Below are 21,690 nucleotides of genomic sequence, written 5' to 3' on the forward strand. Positions count from 1 at the left end.
CTCAGGTGAAAACCCCAAAAGATAGGAGCCAGTTAAAGACAACATCATCCATTCCTTTCTTATATCAATTCAAAATACTTTTAAAGGAAGGAATGATTTTTCTGAAGAGCATCCACATCACAATCTTCCTGGCATGCTTGTTTTGTTTACATATGGAGACTTCGCTAAAGGACTGTTTCCAAACCAGCAGTTTTTCATGTACACATCAAGTTGTGGATGTCCTTTTCATCTACATTTGCCCACCAATCCTTTGTGAACATTTTTCAATATAACTTACAGTGCATGAAGCTAAAATTAAAAGCCAAAAGCAAACTAAAATATGCACTTAGTCCTGGGCTGTATTCTTTCGGAAAAAAAGTTAACAGGCTACACATACATCTCTCCCAACAATCGCTGTTTAATTAATTTTCATTGATTTAAAACTGATCCATTACTTTTGCAATGGGTAAACAGCAAAGAAGCAAAACATGGAAAGTTCATATTTTACATTTCAAAGTAAAGAACTTGACACAGGGTTTTAACAAAAAGCTGTATTTTTGCCATATTATTTTTTTGAAAAAAATGTGGACATATTGATAGAATAGGCAGATAAAAATGACATTCAGGCAATTCACAGTGTGTTTATGTGTATGTCCTTTCCTCCCTGCTTCCCTGGCTTTGGATAGGAATAGAAAATAATGATTAATGATATTTTGGCCAAATAAAATGTCCTTCTAGGGTTACAATTGTTTAACTTCTCCAAAATAATGTTAACATCATCTTAAGCTCATGAAAGAAACTCAAGGTATAAAACTACCAAACCAACAAATACAAAAGAAGTTAGCAAAAGTTTGCAAGGCATGGCTTCTGGAATTCTTTCCAATCCATTCACCAGGAGCGGCTAGGAAGCTTTCTTCAGTATAACCACGTAAGATATTTTGTGTACATTTCTGTGAGTATATGTATGTTCATGTGTATGTAATTTTCCTGGTTTTCTTTTATACCTTCCTTGTGTTTATGATAAGCTACATACACTCTCTCTTGGGCCACATGATAAACAGCGAGTGGGTGAAGCTTAGACTGGAGCAGTTTGGAATATTCCAAATAATTGTTCAGCTGTTGCTTCCAAAGGGTGGATGTGTTCTAATGATTTTATCGACAGCACCAAAGCCAGCCATTTTCATATTCAATCTTTCTTTTGCAATTCCATTTGCACATTCACTTTCTAATATTCATTTGAATTGGAAAAAATAAAAAACAAAGAAATAGACTGAATTTCTCATCAATTCAGTAATGGCAGCAACTAGACTTCAATCTTTAACTTATTTCATAAGTAGAAATGAGTGGCTTTTTGAACAATGTTGGAATGGTTCAGAAAGAAAACTGCATTTGCTTGGCAATAACATGTTATTCTGATTAATGTTGCTGAATCATAACTTTGGCAGGGGCCATTTAGGCCTTCAAATCTATAGCACCTTGACTTTTGTAGGAATCAAAATTAAAGTATGGCAAAAGGCTACCTAGCATTTGCTAGTATAAGAAAGCTCATTAGCCCATTGGACAAATAATGCTGTTGTAAATGTATTCTTGTTTAGAAAGTAGAATTGGCCTTCTACATTATATCTTATGTCTATTATTCTCTGCCCTGCTTTGGAGAATGACACAAAACAGGTTTACATTTCTTCTGTGTGCAGGTTTCTGAAGGTGCTCTTGCAGTTAATAATGTGGGTTGAACCTCCAAATTTTGAAGTCCTTACACTGAATGTTTCCATTTATTTGTTGCTCAGTGTATATATTCTGTCTTTAAGGTTGAAAAACTTATCAGATTAAATATATTCTTTAAAAAGTTACTATATCCTCAATATTGTATTAATACAATCAATAATACAAATAATTTTCAGGTGAATATGAATAGCCAGCAAACAAGTGTATATCACTAACAGTCCTAGAAATCCTTTTTGACATGTCAAAGAAGAAATCTCAAGGGAGCTATTTTTTCATGTCCACCTAGCCAATGATTTGGGGGGGGGGGGAAGGGGCTTGTAAGCACAGCCAAGGCAAATATTTAATATACAGCTTTTTGGCTAGAAAGACTAAACTAACAAGGAAATTCAAAATTAACTAACAAGGGAACTAAAAAGAACAGAAAAGAAAATCTCATTAGTGAAATTTAGCTCTAGAATGAAATCACTAATATATTTAATACTATGCCATCAATTTTATTAGTCCTTACTTTTGTCCTTCCTTTCTTCCCTGTAAGATAATTGCACACAACCTGTTTTGAACTAATAGATATTTCTGGATAGTTTTTAAATGAAACCCTATATTTCGCAATGAAGTTTGGCTGAGTATAAATAGATGTTGCAGTCTATCTATTCCCAGTTGGCATCTCACATTCAGCTTTAGCCTTTCCTTTTTCCCCCATTTTTTTTATTTCAATCTGCATATGCACAACCATACAGTAATAGCATGGCATCAATATATCATACATTTTAGTATAGGCAAAATTAATAATATCAATCATATCTCTCAATGCATATATTTCACATTAATTCATAATCCTTCAATGCTTATTTTCAACCTTTCAAAACTCTCTCCAAATGCCTACCATCATATCAGTTAAACATACCTAGTAATCCCATTATTCAATTTTCTCCCTGCTTTTATTTTATTTTTTAAAATAAAAAATTCTCATTTGGCAAGCAGGTTCCAGGTTTCACATCTCAATACAAATATGACCATAGTTACCTGTTCATTATATTTGTTTTGTTTCATATTGCATCATCCTTATTATTAGCTTATTATTAGCTTAAAAGCCTTTCCAAGTTACTTAGTAATAATAGCAGATCCAAAGACCGGGTACATTTCTGCTCTTTTAGGACAGGGATAAACAACCTTTGTACTGCAAACAACTAAATAACCTACAGCAGTCTATTTACATATTTGCATTACAATCATTCAATGGCAAAATTGCTAAATTTCAGTCACACAATTTTAGGTTGATGTAGCAGAAAGGAATCAAAAATAGAATTAATAGTGGTTTGTGGTTTGCTCTACCATGACTCAAAAGGAAATTGTGAATAAGGACACTTGGTGTGTTACTTTATTGAGGAGAGAGATTTTTAAAAAAAACTTTAAATTGTTCATATGCTTAAAAGAAACTGATGTCAGGGTTTCAGTGCAGGTTGGCATTATCATGTCAGAAATTAAATCAATTCTACAAAACAATAAAAAGGACAATGTAGCCATTGTCTTCACTCTAGCCACAGTCCAATTTCCTTTGAGGATATTTCATTAAATATATCATTAGAAGCAAGAAGTAGCTTTTTTCAATCAAATCACCTGCTGAGATTACTATTGCTCTGGCTTTCATACCACTTCATTCTCTCCTTGCCTTTCAGAAAATGGCATCTAGTGAAATACTATCCAATATAGCCAAGTTGCATCCCTGCATTTTCTCAGCTGCATCCCCTGGAGGTATCCCCTACTCTTGACCTTATTGACTTTGCATAATGTGAGTTGTAATCCAATGCATCTCAAAGTCAGAAAACTGGTTAATGCAAATATTAAGCATCAGTATTCTAGAAGTGGCAATACCATCGGTTGTAAATTCTTATGTTTGTGTTTGGGAGGAATTGGCAGGGGTGGGATGCTACCAGTTCGGCCCGGTTCAATAGAACCTGTAGCTGCAAAGAGCAGCTGGCACCGAACCAGTTTGGTGTTTGGCCCACCCGCCTCCCCAGGCTCTAGGCTGTCCTTTATTCCCTGCTTTTCCCTCCTCAACTGTTTTGTGCAGCACAGCTGAGGTTGAAAAAGCAGGAAACAAGAGGATTTTCAAATGCTGGACATCCGAGCGCAGTGCTTGTCAGAGGCACAGCTGATCATTTCTTGCAAATGCTGCACACACAATTGTCCACAGCTTAGAGAACTGGCAAATCACTCCACTGGCTGGTCCCACCCCTCCCCGCCCACTCATTCCTTACCGGGCATGTGAGCCATCCAACTTGCCTGGTTTGGTAAGTTGCTATTTTTCCTTTTTTTCCCCCGACCATCAGCTGTTCAGCTCTGCCAGGAGATTTAGATAAGCTAGAAAGTAAGAAATCCTTGGATTTCTTGCTGTCTAGCTAATCTAAAAGCAGAGCCGAACCTTCCTTAAGACTGAAGCTTTTCAATGCAGACTCAGGTAGTAGATAGATATCTAAGTGAATCTATGATTTTGTGAGTAACTCAATCTGCCTGCCTGCTTTGCCTGCTTTGGGGTAAAAGTTGCTCTTTTAAAAAAAATAAAAAATTCAATATTTACATACATGGTGTGTTGTGAGTTAATTTTGTGAGTTTGCTTGCAAGCAAATTTTATGTGACAGACTCAGATAGTCGATTGCAGATAGATATCTAAGTATATCTGTGATTCTGTGAGCAACTCAATCTGCCTGCCTGCTTTGCCTGCTTTGGGGTAAAAATTGCTTTTTTAATTAAAAAAATCAATATTTACATATAATATTTACAAATATTTATAATATGTACATACAAGCCATGCTGACCCAGTCGCATGACCACCAAGCCACACCCACAAATTAGGCCATACCCACAGAACCAGTTGTTAAGAAATTTGAATCCTATTCCTGGGAATTGTTGAGTAATGCCATATTTCTCTCGTTTTGAATTCTTATGGTGTACTTTACTGATGATAAATGTTCTACTTCTGATGTCTCATTTAGTGATGAGTCTTTCAGCATGCTTATATTTTCTATCAAAGACAAAACAGGGGAAGGGAAGAGAAGAAACAGCTGTTACCTGAACATAAGTGGGATTCATTTGCAACACTATGTTTGATTTATGTTATGCAATGTTCCACTGCTGCATATGCATAAAGCAAGGTCCCATTTCCAAAACAACTGGATGCCTGGGTAATTTGATATCATTTGATATCATAACTGCTGGGAGAAGGTGGGGTATATTAACAATACTCCAAGCAACTTCTCTTTCCTTCTTTTCCTTAAATAACATTGTCATTCCTGACATGACATCCCTTTCTGCCTTGTCCTCAAGGTTAAGGCAGATGAGATCAGGTATGTAGTTTTCCTGTGACCTCAGGCCAGTTGTCACACAGGAAACAGTTCTAATGAAATATTCATTTACGTCACGGCAGCATTTTAACAAAACACTGACAGGATCAACATGCCACTAATCAAACCTGTCAGCAGGAGGCTTAACTCACTGATCTGCAAAAGTAACAGTCTTCATGCATAACCTCAGCATATAGTGTCAATGAAAAAAGAAAGAAAATACCCAGGTGCACAAAAAGAGGAGTTAGTGATTCATAATTGTTCCTATAGTAACATTGCAAGGACAAGGAGAAAAATGCAACTTTTTAAAAATCTTTTGATCATTCCTACACCACATAATTTATACCTGCAGTGCTCTGTGGGGAAAATTATGGCATTCTCTACAAGCACATGAGAAAGCTGAAATTAATCTTGACTCCCCAAAAAGCCGATTTATGAAATCACTATTTTGTGGCTTCCATTCATCAGCAATCTTCTACAATCTTACCCAGGCCTACCAGAGAGTAAAACATGATTGATTCAATATAAGTTGTCTCTAACTTACAACCACTGATGTCAGTATAATAACATTGAAAAAAGTAACTTGTGCCTGGTTCTCACAATTATGACAATTGCAGTATCCCTATGATCACATAATTAACATTTGGGAATTTTTGCAACCAATAAATTTACAATCATTGCAGTGTTGAAGGATTGTCATTGTGACCTCCCCAGATGACTTCTGACAGGTATAGTCAATGGAAGAAGCTGGGTTCATTTAAGAACTGTGTGACTCACTTAACTGCAGTGATTCACTTAAAAACTATGGCAAAAGAGGTCATAAAATTGGGCACAACTCACTTAGTAACCCCCTTAAAATTCTGGTCCCAATTGTGATTGTAATTCAAAGACTATCTGTACAGTTATTTGCTTTCATATATTGTATAATGGAAGCTACTTTTCAGAATTGTTTGATCTTTCTATATGCTTGTATTATGCTAATTTTAATTACAAGGAAGTTCTCCTTTATAATATTTCTGAATTTAGGTGGAAAATGGCTAACCTAAGACATTTCATCGTCTGAGGCAGAATACACTCCAAGTCAGTGCAGAGTAATCATATTTGGCATGTTATTTTGATACAGAGGCACAGCATGCTGCCAATGCTTATCATCATCATCATCGCCACCACCATCATCTTCACTACTCCTACTATTAATGCAACTACTACATTCCTGCTTTTTCATATTTTTCTTTCTTTTTACCTTCTTCTTTCTTAGTATATGCTTATGATTGGAATGTCATTCAGCAAGTACCAATATAAGTCTGAACATGATAATTTAGATCAATATCATAGCAATTAACTTGGCCACTAGAAGTTCTCTTCAGTTCAGAAGCAACACCAAATTATTAATTAATTAGGCAGAGGGAGATAGAAACTTAAGAATAGAATAGAATTCTTTATTGGCCAAATGTAATTGACATACAAGGAATTTATCTTTGATGCATATGCTCTCAGTGTACATAAGAAAAAATAAAATACATTCATCAAGAATCACAAGATACAACACTTAGTGATAGTCATAAGTTACTATAAGCAATCAAATCATACATAGGTTACTAATATGCAATCAAAACATATTAGGAAGTCAAATAAAACAATATAAACTGTAAAGATACAAGCAACATGGTTATAGTCATAAGTGGGAAGAGGTAGGTAATAGAAAGAATGAGAAGAAGAATAGTAATACAGTCTTACTAAGTAATTTGACAGTGTTGAGGGAATTATTTGTTTAGCAGAGTGATGGCATTTGGGGGAAAAAATGTCCTTGTATCTATTTGTCCTGGTGTGCAGTGTTCTATAGCGTCGTTTTGAGGGTAGAAGTTGAAACAGTTTATGTACAGGATGTGAGAGGTCTATAAATATTTTCACAGCCCTCTTTCTTGGACGTAAACTGTTTCGTGCAGTATACAGGTCCTCAACTGAAGGCAGGTTGGTAGTAATTGTTTTTTCTGCAGTCCTAATTACTCTCTGAAGTCTGTGTCTGTCTCGTTGGGTTGCAGAACCAAACCAGACAGTTATAGAGGTACAGATGACAGACACAATAATTCCTCTGTAGAACTGTATCAGCAGCCCTTGGGCAGTTTGAGCTTTCTGAGTTGGCACAGAAAGAACATTCTTTGTTGTGCTTTTTTGATGATGTTTTTGATATTAGGTATCCATTTTAGGTCTTGTGATATAATAGAACCTAGAAATTTGAAGGTCTCTACTGTGTTGTCTAGTACTGTAAGAGATGGTGGTATGGGGGGGTTTCTCCTAAAGTCTACCACCATTTCTACAGTTTTGAGTGTGTTCAATTCCAGATTGTGCTGGTTACACACAAGGCAAGTTGTACAACCTCCTGTCTGTATGTGGATTTATTGTTCTTGCAAATGAGATCAATCACTGTTGTATCATCTGCAAACTTCAATTTTAACAGAGGGATCGTTTGAGATGCAGGCATTGGTATATAAGGAGAAGAGAAGTGAAGAAAGCACACAGCCTTGGGGGGGTCCTGTGCTAATTGTACAGATACCAGATGTGATTCTGCCTAGCTTCCACCTACTGCTTCCTGTCTGTTAGGAAGCTTATGATCCATTTACAAGTATGTTGAGGTACTGCTAGCTGGTTTAGTTTAGTTAGAAGAATGTCTGAAATGATGGTATTGAATACTGAAGTCTACAAAGAGGACCCTTACAAAGAGGACCCTTGGAGATTCAAAGTATTGTAGGACGTAGTGCAGAGCCGTTTTAACATCATCTGTCAATCTATTTGCTTGGTATGCAAACTGCATGGAATCTAACAGCGGATCCATGATATTTTCAGGTGGGACAGCACTAGCCTTTCAAAGGTTTTCATAATTACAGGTGTTGGAGCAACTAGTCTGTAGTTGTTCAGTTCCCTGATGGAGGGCTTCTTTGACACAGGGATGACAGTAGAGCATTTGAAGCAAGAAGGAACATAGCACATCTCTAGTGATTTATTGAAGATTTGGGTGAAGATGGGGGCCAACTGGTCAGCACAGACTTTTAAGCAAGAAGGAGTTAACTTGCCTGGCCCTGGTGGTTTTCCTGCCTTTTGTCTGTGAAATAGATCTTGCACTTCTTTTTCCGTGATCACCAGAGGTTGTGAACCCAATGGGTTGGGTCAGTTGTAGGAGGCTTGGCTGCTGTTAGTGTCTTTGAGATGGGGGTTGTGGAGATAGGTAGTTGTAGTTTCCTTTCAACCCTGCAGTAAAACACATTCAGGTCATCTGCTAGTTGTTGATTTCCTTCTGCCTGGGAAGGAGGTTTGCTGTAGCCAGTGATGTTTTTAAGAGTTTTCCACATGTTTGCTGGTTCATTTGTTGAGAACTGATATCTTAATTTTTCAGAGTAGCTTCTTTTTGCTGCTCTGATCTCCCTTGTTAATACATTTCTGGCCTGATTGTATAGCATTCTGTCACCTTTTCTGTAGGCTTCCTCATTGGAATGACGTAGCTGCTTAAGTTTAGCTGTAAACCAAGGTTTATTGTTACTATATATTTGTATGTTCCTTGTTGGTACACATAGGTCTTCACAGAAGCTGACATATGATGTTACAGTATCTGTGAGCTCATCTAGGTCTGCAGAGGTATCTTCAAAAACATTCCAATCAGTGCAATCCAGACAAGCCTGAAGCTTCAGCTTTGCCTCTTCAGTCCAAGCCCTCACTGATTTAATTGTTGGTTTCGTGGTTTTCAGTCTTTGTCTGTAGGCAGGTACAAGGTGAATCATGCAGTGATCAGAGTGTCCCACAGCTGCTCATGGTAAAGACTTATAAGCATATTTTAATGTTGTGTAGCAGTGATCTAAAGTATTTTTTGCCTCTGGTGGGACAATTGATATGCTGAAAATATTTTGGGATCTCTTTCCTTAAATTTGCTTGATTGAAATCTCCTAAAATGATGGGAAGGAATGGTGTTTGACTTCAGCCTCCATAATCTGAACAGCTAGAGTTTGTATTCCTTGTTTACACAAGCTTGTGGAGGAGGAACATACACAGCTATTAGGAGAAATGAAGAGAACTCATGTGGAGAATAAAATGGCTTGCAGTTGATATGTAAAGACTCTAAGTTTTCATTACAGGATTCTTTGATTCTGTAAGGATCTCCTGCTGGAGCAGGGGGTTGGACTAGATGACCTCTGAGATCCCTTGCAGGCTAGCCCTAGATTGCTTTGCTGCTTCAAAGTCTTCTGAAGCCGGGGTTTATGTCCTTCCTTCCTCTCCCTTTTCTTCTCTCTCTCCCTCCCTCCTTCCATGTATTTATCTATCCATTCATATATCTCATTTACTTTCTCCTCTCTCTCTCTCTCTCTCTCTCTCTTTTTCTTTCTTTCTTTTCTTTCTTTCTCTTTCTTTCTGCCCCTTCCTTCCATCACCCTTCCTTCCTTTTACTTCCTTTCTCTCCCCTTTTCTTTCTTTCCCTTTTGTCTTTCTTTTCTTTCTTGTATGTTCCTTCTCTCTTTCTCTCTCACTTTCTTTCTTTCCCCCTCTCTTTCCTTCTCTTTCTCTCTCTCTTTCTGTATCCCGCTCTTTCTCTCTGTCCCCTCCCTCTCCCCCTCTTTCTCTCTCTCTCTCTTTCTGTCCCTTCGTCCTCCCCTCTCTCCTTCTAAAGCTAGGAAGCCCACCTGAAACACACACATACACACACACCTAGGGGTGGGATTCTCCCAGTTTGGCCCTGTTCTATTGTACTCTGCCTCTCAGAGAATAAGCCTGCAGGCAGGGACTGTGCTTTTTAATCTTTATGCAGGGTCTTAAAAAAATACATGCAATCAACAGAAACAAACGAGGCAGCTTAGAAACAAGAGGATGCTCAGAGCAACCCCAGTTCTACAGTATCATAGAATAAGAACAGCCCAGAAGAAAGGCAAAAGGCAGTCTGCCCCCCCCCCGCTTCTTCCACCGAAGAAATGACAGATACATGGATCTGATATAAGGAAAGAAGAAACCACCCTCTTGAGGGTTGCAGAATTATTCAGCCTTTAATGTTCCAGATTGGTGACCCTTCCAAGACCCAACTGATGCTTCTTATTGTATCTACAGTACATGAGTTTCAGTCCCAAAGATGTTCCTTCTCCCCAGTAGCTCACTTTCAATTCTGGATGAATACTTCTGCACCCTTTCACTCTTTGTTCCTCAACATCCTTCTTACATTGGATCACAAGTTATTGACCCAGACCAGAACCCAGAACAATAGTTGCAGTTATGCTGCAATAGTCAGAAGTGTGAAAAATGGTCATGTCACTTTTTTCAGTGCCATTGTAACTTTGAATGATCACTAAATGAATTGTTGTAAGTCAAGGATTACCTGTACAAAAATACAAAAAGCTTCTTTGCTTGCAAAAAGCTGCCCTAAATACCAATCATTAGATTAAAAATAGCCAGAGTTACAAATCAGGCAGGGTGCCAGAGCACCTTGAGGAATGAAAATATTCAAAATGCAGTGATAACTATCAAACAGCCAACTCTTGCTCATAAAGTGAAACCCTTTAGCAGAGAGGTCATTTAAGCTCTCCAGAAAAAGCACAACCAGGAAAAATAATCCTTAGATCCATTTGCACCATTTAAAAATACTAGCTGGTCTCATTCACCTCACAAGATATCCTAAGGAAATCACCCAGATTTAAGGAAAGGTCACATGCCTCCCAGAACTGCAGTAAAAAAAATCAGTGCCAAGCTTGCATCCTGCTTCTTGGAAGTATACCCCAAAAGGACAGTGCCAGATAGTATTAAAGCAATGAAGAAAGACCCCACCTTCCCAAATAGAAAAAGAAACCATGAGACAGGAAAAAAATACAAGAAAGAGGAGGTTGTACTATATATTAAAGAGGAAATGACCTCAAAATTGATCTATAATGATACAACGGGGAGAATATTAATGGTAGAGGTGGTCATAAAAGTATAAAACCTCCTTTCTAAGAATTACTTATAAATTTTAACAGGGCAAATAAAGCATTATTTTTTTAAAACATGGTTCCACATTATCACATTTCCATTTACACATATATATCTTTTCCAAATTTCTCATTATTTCTCCCTTCACTTTTATTCAATTATATTTCTTTCTATCAAAGTTTTAGTAATTCTCAATCAGTCATAAGCACACAAAATACATAACCTAAAGCAAAACATTAGAAAAAAAAAACCCTCCTTAGTTATCATTTATACATGTCCCAATTTCTCTCCCTTTGATTTCATTTCTCCAAGATTTTATTAATTTACAATCAAACATAAATAATCAACACACAAAACATAAAACATAAAACTTCTTTTGAAGAGTGACTTGGCCCCGGGTTACATTTTTTTGACAGACCTAAATCAAATTCATGCCCACCTTATATACCCTTCATATCTTATTAACCATTTTATATTTTCTATATAACTTCTCCCATCTTTTCACTCTCTTAATTATATTTTATTTATTTCATCTTATTTCAAAGTCATTATGCTTATATCTTTTGTCCGTTCTTTACCAAACATCTATTTATCGCTTCTCTTTAACAAAATTTTTTCCCTGTAATCACTTTTGAAGTATGACGCCTTCTCCTAAAATAAAGCTTAAAATAATACATAATTTCCATCCTGATTCTGCTTAGTACATTCTACATATTAAATCTTAAAATAAAAGAATAGTAAACTTATAGTATAGTTAAATGTATAATTTCTATTCTAATTCTAATTCTGATAAGTACATTGTTTTAGAATAAAAAAATAACAGCTGCTCCACCGTCTCAGGAAAAAGGAGTCTAGCCGGCTGGGGAAGGGGGGTGCAATATCCTCAGACCCCTGCCCGGATCTCCTCTGTCTTCCGCTGCCCCTTCAGGGCAGCGACAACCCCCAAATCCAGTTGGATCGGGGGTACCTCGACGGCGAGTGCAGCAGGGACCCGCAGAGAAGCGGATTCCTGCCACCTCCGAAGCCTTGCAACTGGAAGTCAACAGTGACTTACTTAAGGAGATTCAGGACATAAAGATTTTAACTAACACCTGGGCAGACCACAGCCCATTGCAGATAACCTGGAAAGACCAAACCCACAAGAAAAGTAGATGGACACTTAATTCGCAACTACTGAAAGAAAAAGGCTACATCCAAAAAAAATCCTATGAGACAGATTAGATATAATACAAGAACGATAATAGATATATTAGAATTTTATGAGCTGCACCCAGAAAACCAAGTGGCCCTTGTTTTCCTGGATGCGCAAAAGGCCTTTGATAACCTTAATTGGGATTTCATGAAATACCAGATTAATCTGATGAAATTTGGTGGTAATTTTGCAAAAATGCTAAATTCAATTTATGCCACACAAAAGGCAAATGTACTGATAAATGGAGAAGCTACCAAACCTTTTGAGATAAAGGATGTCAGGCAAGGGATGCCCACTGTCACCTCTGCTTTTTATAACAATTCTAGAAACATTATTGGATAGAATTAGATCGAACAAAGAAATTAAGAGAACAAAAATTAAAAGTCAAGAGTACAAATTACAAGCATTTGCGGATGACATGGTATTTGTCATAGAAGAACCAGTAGACTCAGGACCAGTACTATTAAATGAAATAGATAAATCTGGCAATTAAAAATTAATAAGGAAAAGACTAAATTCTAGTTAAAATGTAACAAGCAGTAAACAAAAAGAACTAGAGGAAATGATGGGATTACAAATTGTAAATAAGATTAAATATTTAGGCATCAGCCTTGAACATCAACCTTGAGGGAGGACAACTATACCAAATTATTGCAACAAATTGGACAGGATCTGGAAAATTGGAGTAAAATGCAAATCTCATTATTAGGTAGAATAGCAACAATCAAGATGCATGTCCTATCCAAAATTTTGTATTTATTTCAAACAATTCTGATATTATTGGAAAACAAATTTTTTAAAGATTTGGACAAAATGAAATTCATTTGGGCAGGGGAAAAAAAAAATCTATCTACAAGACAATAAAAGCAGGAGTGGCTTTGGGCTTCCCACCTGGGAGATCTATTACAAAGCGATGGTACTAGTGTGGATAAAGGATTGGATTAAATTGGGAAACAAAAGAATCTTAACACTTGAGGGTCATGAGTTACAAATAGGGTGGTATGCATTTTTGTGGAATCCAAACAATAAAAGCCATTCATATTTTTCCAGACATCTCTACGTAAATCTCTGATTAAAATTTGGACAGATATCAGAAGGAACCACTACACTAAAATTCCGAGGTGGCTTTCAACAATGGAGGCGATGTTCCATCCCAACATGATGGATATTAGCAAAAAGCTCAAATACCACCAAATTCTAGACAGTAAGGGAAACCTTAAATCGATTCAGGAGTTAGAAACCCAAGAAATAATCATTGACAATTGGTCCTACTTTCAGATAAAAATGAGATATAATAGGGATGTAAAAGAACATGGATTTGAAATAAAAGACACTCAATTAGGTAAAATACTCCTGGGCCCCAGAGAAAAATGCATCTAAATTATATAATTACCTATTAGAATACATATATGCTTCTTAATAACCACCAGATTTTCACCTTTTATGTTTTATCTCCCTGCAATAGCAAACAGACATCTAACAAGATGAGTCATGCTTCTTTTGGAACTAACTGATTTCATGTCTAGAAGACTACAATCCCTATAGAGTTTTTTGTTTTGATTTTGGTTCATGACCTATCTACCTTTTCAATGGGGCCCAAAATCAGTGATAGAGTAAACTACCACTGTCAAGTTCAGACTGTAGTAAATTTATTGGGTGGAGAAGTTTCAAATTAATGGAGAATTAAAGATCCCATAATGGAGAAATATTGCCTGTAATTGCCAGCAATACCGGGCAAGATAAACCAAAGTCAGTATTAAGGAAGGCAGTTTCTTTTCTTTCTATGACTGAAAACTTTGCAATACAAAAAAATATCCCTTTTGGTTCTTAGTCTTGTAAATCACTTATCTCTGGTCTAAATATCTTAGATATCAGATAGATTTTTTTCTTTCCGTTTGCTATTTGTTAAATAAAAATGGTTTTGAAGATGATGAGGGATATACTTCACCAGTTCTTGTGTTATGGAAGTATGCAGACCATCTATAGGCAAGATTTTTTAAAATCAAAAGAGTGGCCTTTTTTGAAAAAAAATAGTTGAAGCCCTCTTTTTATGTGTATCTCAAATGTGTGACACACATAAAAGGGGAGGGGCTTTAATTGTACAGGTGTGGGAATCATTTTGAATGCCCCTGAAAAGGTGGGCTTGATTTTTACATTTATATTGTTGCATGTAATGTTGCAATTACATTCTTCTAACCACTAAGCATTCTTTGTAGAGAAACAGAATTTTTTAAAATTCCATTCCATGTAATTCTGTTATGACTTAAGAAAAGATATCTGCAAAACATTTAAACTAAAGGTTTAATATAAACTAAAGTTTACTTTACAAGGTTGATACTAGAATATGTATTGTAATATATGAGTGTGTGTTGAGTATATATTGTAATATATGACATCTCAATCTTAGTAAAATATTTATCACAAGTTGCAGGAATTCTATTGTCACTAAATACAAATACTACTCCAAACAGAACCATGATGATTATGTTTATGGCTGCAGATAATAGTGACTGAAGATATATGACATAGAACATATATTATACATCTTATACATATTTTATGCATAGAACATATGTATAATAACATATGAAAGAAGGAGAAAAACTAAATACAGTCAGAAAGCACACACATACACTCTCATATTTACCAGCACAATATACACATAATTTCCAGTAATGATATGAAAGAACATGGGCTGGGATGGAGTGTTTTAACAGTGACATAGCAAACAACATTATATCATTTTTTTGTTCATTACAATATGTCTATCATTTACTTTTTCTAATACAGAAGAGAAACCCATACCTGAAGAATGGGAGTCCCCTACATTGCTTTTCAATTGTCAATCTTGACTTTATTCACCTTAAGAAATGCAGACAAAGGGAAATTCCCTGAGATCACAAAACTGGGGGCGGGGAGGATGAGGGGCAATCTTTTCATAAATAGATAAACATGAGGGTCCAGAGTAAGGATGTAAGAACAAAAAGGATTTTTGTATTAACTAAGACAATCTTAGCAAGATATTATCATGCATTGCAAAAATTCTATTGTCATTAAGTACAAATACAACACCAAACAACAGAACCATAATGTTTGTGTTTATGATTGCAGATAATAAATGCCTAAATTTTTCTACTCATAATTGTCAAAACTTGTATTATTTCTGCATATTTGATTCTAAAAAGAAGTCAAACTTTTCTTAAAGTGATGGCTGTGTCTCTTTTTTGAAATGATCAGTCATCATTCAACTGTGATGTGAAAGTTTATAACAAAACCAAAACTATTTTGATTTTTTCTATTCTTGTTACTGTAATGATCACCCATTAAAGTTGATAAATCCTATCCTACCTGTTGCTACGAGTTAAACTTTCTGTATATTTAATAGATGCTTAGCAACAAAAGTCCTGGTGGCACAATAGTTAGACTGCAGTATTGCAGGCTGACCCTGCCCATTGCCAGGACTTCAAGGCTGACAGGATCAAGGTTGACTCAGCCTTCCATTCTTCTGAGGTCAATAAAATGAATACCTAGATTGTTGGGGGAAATATACGGACATTTCAAACTTCCCAGAGAGTGCTATAAGGCATTATGGCACAGTGTATGAGTCTGCTATTGCTATTGCTACAAAAAGAAAGACTGGAATAATTTTAGTCTCTACTTTTTCTTCTGCTCCTGCTGACAGGAATTGAGAAAGGAACATGGGTTCAAGAAAGAAATGGCAAACATCAGCAGTTCATTTTTCCCCAAAGGATAGATTTTGCATTCTTTTGTAATGAAATAGGATGGGATTGGGCATTTCACAACAAAATGAGCTATTAAATGTAGCATGCTAAACAAACTAATTAGGGCCAAATTAAAAGTGACATTAAATATATAGTTGTATTAGTTCCTTGTTTCTTTTTGGTTGCATCATGCAGATACATTGGATGCATCATGCACATACTTTTGACTGGAGGCAGTGGTGGTATTCTACCAGTTCAGCCTTGTTCTGGCATACCGGTAGTGCCAAAGATCAGCTGGCAGAGAACTGGTTCGCTCCAAGTCTCTCCAACGCTCTGCAATTGGGCCCACCCACCTGCCCCTGCTCCTAAGTCCTTTTTCACCTCTCAGCTGTTTGGCAGCAGAGAGGATTGCTGTGCTAAACAGCTGAGAGGTGCAGTAGCTTAGTTTTTACTGTTTTAACGCATGCACAAAGCGCGTGTTTGGCGTGCGTGCGCACAATCATGCAAGTCGCGTGATCCCATCTCTGCAGCCATGCCCACAGAACCGGTAGTGGGAACTTTTGAATCCCACCACTGATTGGAGGGCTATTGTATGGGCATATTCCATCTTTCCCTCATGAACCCAATGAAAATTAACATTAGAGGGAAGTAAAAGTTGTTGTTTAATTACATCCCATCTCATATTATAGTTTGTTTAGATTAGCATGTTCTTCAAATCCAACTGTTGTGGTTGGTAAAACTTGGGTTACAACCAGTTGTGGGATTCAAAATATTTTTACTAGTGATTCTGTGGGCGTGGCTTGGTGGGCGTGGCTTATGTGGTCATGTGACTGGGTGGGTCAAAAGAGGGAAACTCACTTTAACAGTGCTCTTGGAGCAGGGAGTTGGACTAAATGATCTCCAAGGTCCCTACCAGCCCTGGATTGTTGTGCTGTTTCAAAGCATTCTCTGAAGCTGCATCTATGCCAGGGTTTGAGGTCCTTCCTCTCCTTTTTCTTTCCCTCCCTCCCTCTATCCATCCATCCATCCATCCATCCATCCAAATCTCATTCACTTTCCCTTCCCTTCCCTCTTTCTCCCTTCCCTACCTCTTTCTTTTTCTTTCTCCCTTCCTTTTCTTTCTTTCTTTCTTTCTTTCTCCCTTCCTTCCCTTTTTCTTTCTCTTTCTTTCTTTCACCACACCCTCCCCATGCCCCATTTTGGGCTGAGTAAGCCTTCCTTCAGCCTCCTGGAAGTAAAAGAGAAGGAGCAGGGGGCCCCGCACCTCCTGGGAGAAAAACAGGCTGTAGGGGGACATGCTGCAATCTTCATGCTCCATTTTGGGTCTAGGAAGCCTCCCTGAAGCCTCAGGAGAGCCAAAAAGAGTGCAGGGAGGATATGCTGCACCCCCTTGCACTCCATTTTGGCCTAGCAAGCCTTCTTGGAGCCTCCTGGGAGCCAAAATGGGATGTGGGGGGGGATACCAGACACCCCATGCCCCATTTTGGGCCAAGGAGGCCTCCCTGCACTTACCTGGGAGCCAGAATGGAGTGCAAGGGGACTCCTGGGATGGGGGGGCAGGTGGGGCAGGGCCACCTGGTCATCGGAACTACTGGTTCATCGAACCGGATGTAAAATTAATATCCTGTTAGCCTGAACTGGCTGAATCCCACCCTTAGTTACAGCTTTGCATTATATGAATTCAGGAAAATATGGCTTTTAACTATTAAGAAATAATTAATAATCATTAATTAACAGAATCTATTAAGTCTGTCCAAAAGGTGCTTTTTCAGGAGGCAACTGGACTTCATTTTTTCTTTGAAGATGTTTCGCTTCCCATCCAAGAAGCTTCTTCAGCTCTGATAGGATAGTAGGGAATGGAAAGATTTATATTCCTTGTAGACAACGGGTCATTTGCATCCTTTTAGAGGGTTGTTGAAGCACTTGAAGATTTATCTGTGTCCTCAGGGTCACCTGAATAGTACTCCTGGTTCCTGAAGCCTGCAGTTTTTCCCTTGGAAATCCATGCCAATATAAATCCTTCCATTCCCCACTATCTTGTCAGAGCTGAAGAAGCTTCTTGGATGAGAAGTGAAATGTCTTCAAAGAAAAAATAAGAAAGTTCAGTTACCTCCTGAAGAAGCATGTTTAGGAGAAACTATTGATTACTCTTGATTTGGTGTGATGCAGAGATGGTATTCAGCATGTTCTGACCAGTTCTGGAGAACGGGTAGCGGAAATTTTGAGTAGTTCGGAGAACCGGTGGTAACCTTTCCCCAGCAGTGGGGAAGGAATAGAGATTTTGCAGTATTCTTCCCCTTACACACTCACCAAGCCACACCCACCAAGCCATGCCATGCCCACCAAACCATGCCCACAGAACCAGTAATAATTTTTTTTGAATCCCATCACTGGTGTGATGGGAATCCTGTCACTTTTGCTCCCATTCTAATTTTCTTTCTCTTATTTAGAAGAAAACAAAAACTCTAATCACTAGGTTCACATAGCATATTTATGGTTACCTTTATTTAGACTGACCAAGTTTACTTCTTTTCCACACTTTCCTTCCAACTCTGATTTCCTTATTTCTTGCAGCTTGTCTCAACCTAAACTCTTGGGTCAGAAATATATCCATCAGGTGTAAAAAAATGACAGCTTTTAGGTATCTATGCTTGACTTTCCAGAGATTATACAAAATACATCTGGATGTTTTGTCATCATAATCTTCTTTTGACAATTATAGAAAAATGAATGGATCAGAATGGAACTAACTTTTTTCAATATATGGTCAGCAATCTGTTATAATAGCTAAATCTAAACTATCATTCATTTGAACTTATAAGAAATGTCAATTCTATAAGAAGGCTGCATAGAATAATGGCTATAGAAGAACATGGTTATTAATATTTTGCCTTCTTAATTGTGTTACTAGCAACTTCACATTATTAAATAGGATAGATAATGGATTGATAATGAATTAAATCAGATAAGGAAAACATTTTTATTTATTTATTTATTTGTCAAGCATGTATTAGATAACAAATATAAGTATAAACATGAAATGGATACGAATAAAAAGGGAACAATAGGACAGGGATAGTAGGCATGTTGGTGCACTTATGCATGCCCCTCTACAGTGAGGTCAATAGTCAACAGTCTAAGGTTAAAGTTTTCAGGGTTTGGGGAAGAAACCACAGCATCAGGCAATGTATTCCAGGCATTGACCACTCTGTTGCTGAAGTCGTATCTCCTGCAGTCAAATTTGGTGTGGTTTACCTTGAGTTTGTATCTATTGTGTGCTCCTGTATTGTTGGGGTTGAAGCTGAAATAGTCATTGACAGTTAGGACATTGCAATGGATAATTTTATATACTATGCTTAGGTCAGACTGAAGATGGTATAGTTCTAAGTTGTCCAAGCCTAACATTTTAAGTCTGGTGGCATAAGGTATTCTGTTGCAAGTAGACGAGTGGAGGACTCTTCTCGTGAAATATCTCTGGACTGTCTCATTGTATTGATGTCAGATATACAATGTGGGTTCCAGACAGATGAGCGGTATTTGAGAATTGGTCTAGCAAATGTTTTGTATGCTCTAGTAGTAGTACAATATTACCGGAGAAAAAGCTACCCAGGATTAGGTTAACAACTCTTAATGCCTTTTTGGCTATGTTGTTACAGTGGGGTCTAGCACTTAGATCATTAGAGATTAGTACTCCAAAGTCCTTAACAGAGTGGGGGTCATCTACAAGGTCATATCCATTCAGCTTGTATTTTATGTTTTGATTTTTTGCCAATAAGTAAGATAGAGCAGTTGTTTGTAGACTTGAAGTTGCCTATTTGACTATTTTGACACATAGTCAACGTCTTTTTGAAGGGTAGCAGCTTATTTGACTATTTTGACACATAGTCAAGGTCTTTTTGAAGGGTAGCAGCATTGTTGGTGATGTTGAATAGTTTTACATCTATTGCAAAGAGGACACAGTTGTTTTTAATATGATCACAAAGGTCATTTATGTAAAGTATATTTAGTAGCTTGGAAACACCTTCCTTCTTCAGAAAATGAGTGGGTAGCCAAACAACACGTAAAAGCACCCACATTACTATGTAAGTTCCACCAAAAATACCCTGATAAACCATCCTGAATTGCAAATGTAATGCATGATTTTTGTTTTTTTCCAGGTGGACCTATCTGTTTTTTAAGGAGGGCAGGATGTCAGATCCGTGTATCTGTCGTTTCTTCAGTGGAAGAAGGAAAGGCGGGGGGGTTGATAAAGAAATCTTTCTTGATGTAACCTGAATATATTTAATCTTATATTGAATTTGTATAACCCACACATGATACAATGGAGGGAGAAAAGCCAGATGGCCAGAACTATCACCTTTGAGAGGCACAACCGGGAGATGAGAAGGTCATAAAAATTTCACAGTGAGATTGTACTTTGGGAATCTCTTGAATAGTTCATTCTAAAAAGGGGGTGGGGGAAAATTAGGTATGCCCTGGGAAACTGGGAAAAGATCGTTCCTTACAAGAGGGGTGGGGAGGAATTAACATACTGGCTTTTGCTTCATTAAATACACATTGAGATAAGGGGAGGGGTTCTAAACTCCCTTATGTGTCCCTGTATGCCTCAGAGACCTCAGACGCTGCTTTGAACCCCTACAGGAATTGTCTCATCTCAATAAAGAATTCCTTTGTGATACGTTTGGACATGTTTTCAGAAGTTCATTCTAGTTGAGTGAATGGGAAGAGTTCTGTAGCCTGACAGACAGACAGACAGACAGACAGATAGGCAGGCAGGCAGGCAGGCAGGCAGGCAGGCAGGCTAACAGACATATAATTTCCATGCTCCTAGTTAATAAAACAGGATACCTATTTTTTAAAGGTATCCCTTGAGGACCAAAATAAGTAAGCCCACTTTGACACTCTGTAATTTGTTCTGCAAAGAGGATTTGCTACTCTACTAAAAGACACAAAAGTCTGAGGAAGTTCTTGGGTAGAATCCACAGGATAGCACAAGTTTTCCTGATTGAACTACATGGATCCATGTCAGAAATGTGAGCATCACAGAAAGTGGGAAAATGGGTTGTATATAATAGTCCATCCATTAACTGAATGTTTCTGCACAGAAGCAATATGCATAAAACCTAGGTCTGTCTGCAGCAGTATTTCTCTATCTTTGCAAATTACAGATGTGTGGACTTCCAGATTTCCCCAGCCAGCATGGGAAATTGACTTTCTGGGAGTTGAAGTCCACACTTCCCAACCTTTAAATTGCCATGGTCGGGAAACACTTGTCTTCAGGAAGATAATTCTTAGCATGTTCTCTCAAATTTTGGGTCTCCCTGGAAAATTGCAAACAATAATGAAGACATTGCTCAACCAAGGCATAAATATTGCTTACATAAACTTACTATAAATAATATGTGGAAAAAATAATGGCAACAAATTGCCTTAATTATCTTAAAGTGGAAATCAACATAGAATAAGGTATATGATATATTATTTTTATAAATAATTCATGACAAGAATACATACAACATTCTTTCCTAATTCTTCTATTTTCCCCACATCAATAACCATGTAAACTGGCTTGGACTGAGAGAGACTAACTAGCCAAAGGTCAGCCAGCCAGCTTTCATGCCTAAGGCAGGACTAGAAGTCATGATCTCCTGGTTTCAAGCCGGGTGTCTTAATTTGCAACTCTTTAGCCATTTGCTAAGATTGTGCTAGTTCTGTAGATGTTTCTTTGAGTGCTATAACCTCATGCTTGAATCAATAGATATAATACCAAGTTGTCACGTCTTCTGTCAATTCC

At 37.4% G+C, this 21,690-nt stretch overlaps 1 long non-coding RNA gene across 1 annotated transcript; it reads left to right on the plus strand.

Moving 5' to 3' along the window:
- Positions 1-729: 729 nt before the first annotated feature.
- Positions 730-20,594, plus strand: LOC148123999 (uncharacterized). The gene is made up of 3 exons (XR_015739919.1): positions 730-907; positions 3,381-3,493; positions 20,054-20,594. It is a non-coding gene; the product is annotated as an uncharacterized LOC148123999 (long non-coding RNA).
- The last annotated feature ends 1,096 nt before the right edge of the window (positions 20,595-21,690 follow it).

The sequence above is a fragment of the Pseudonaja textilis genome, chromosome Z (genome assembly GCF_049901715.1).
Source record: "Pseudonaja textilis isolate UNSWEBS1 chromosome Z, rPseTex1.2, whole genome shotgun sequence".
In the NCBI taxonomy this organism is placed as follows: domain Eukaryota; kingdom Metazoa; phylum Chordata; class Lepidosauria; order Squamata; family Elapidae; genus Pseudonaja; species Pseudonaja textilis.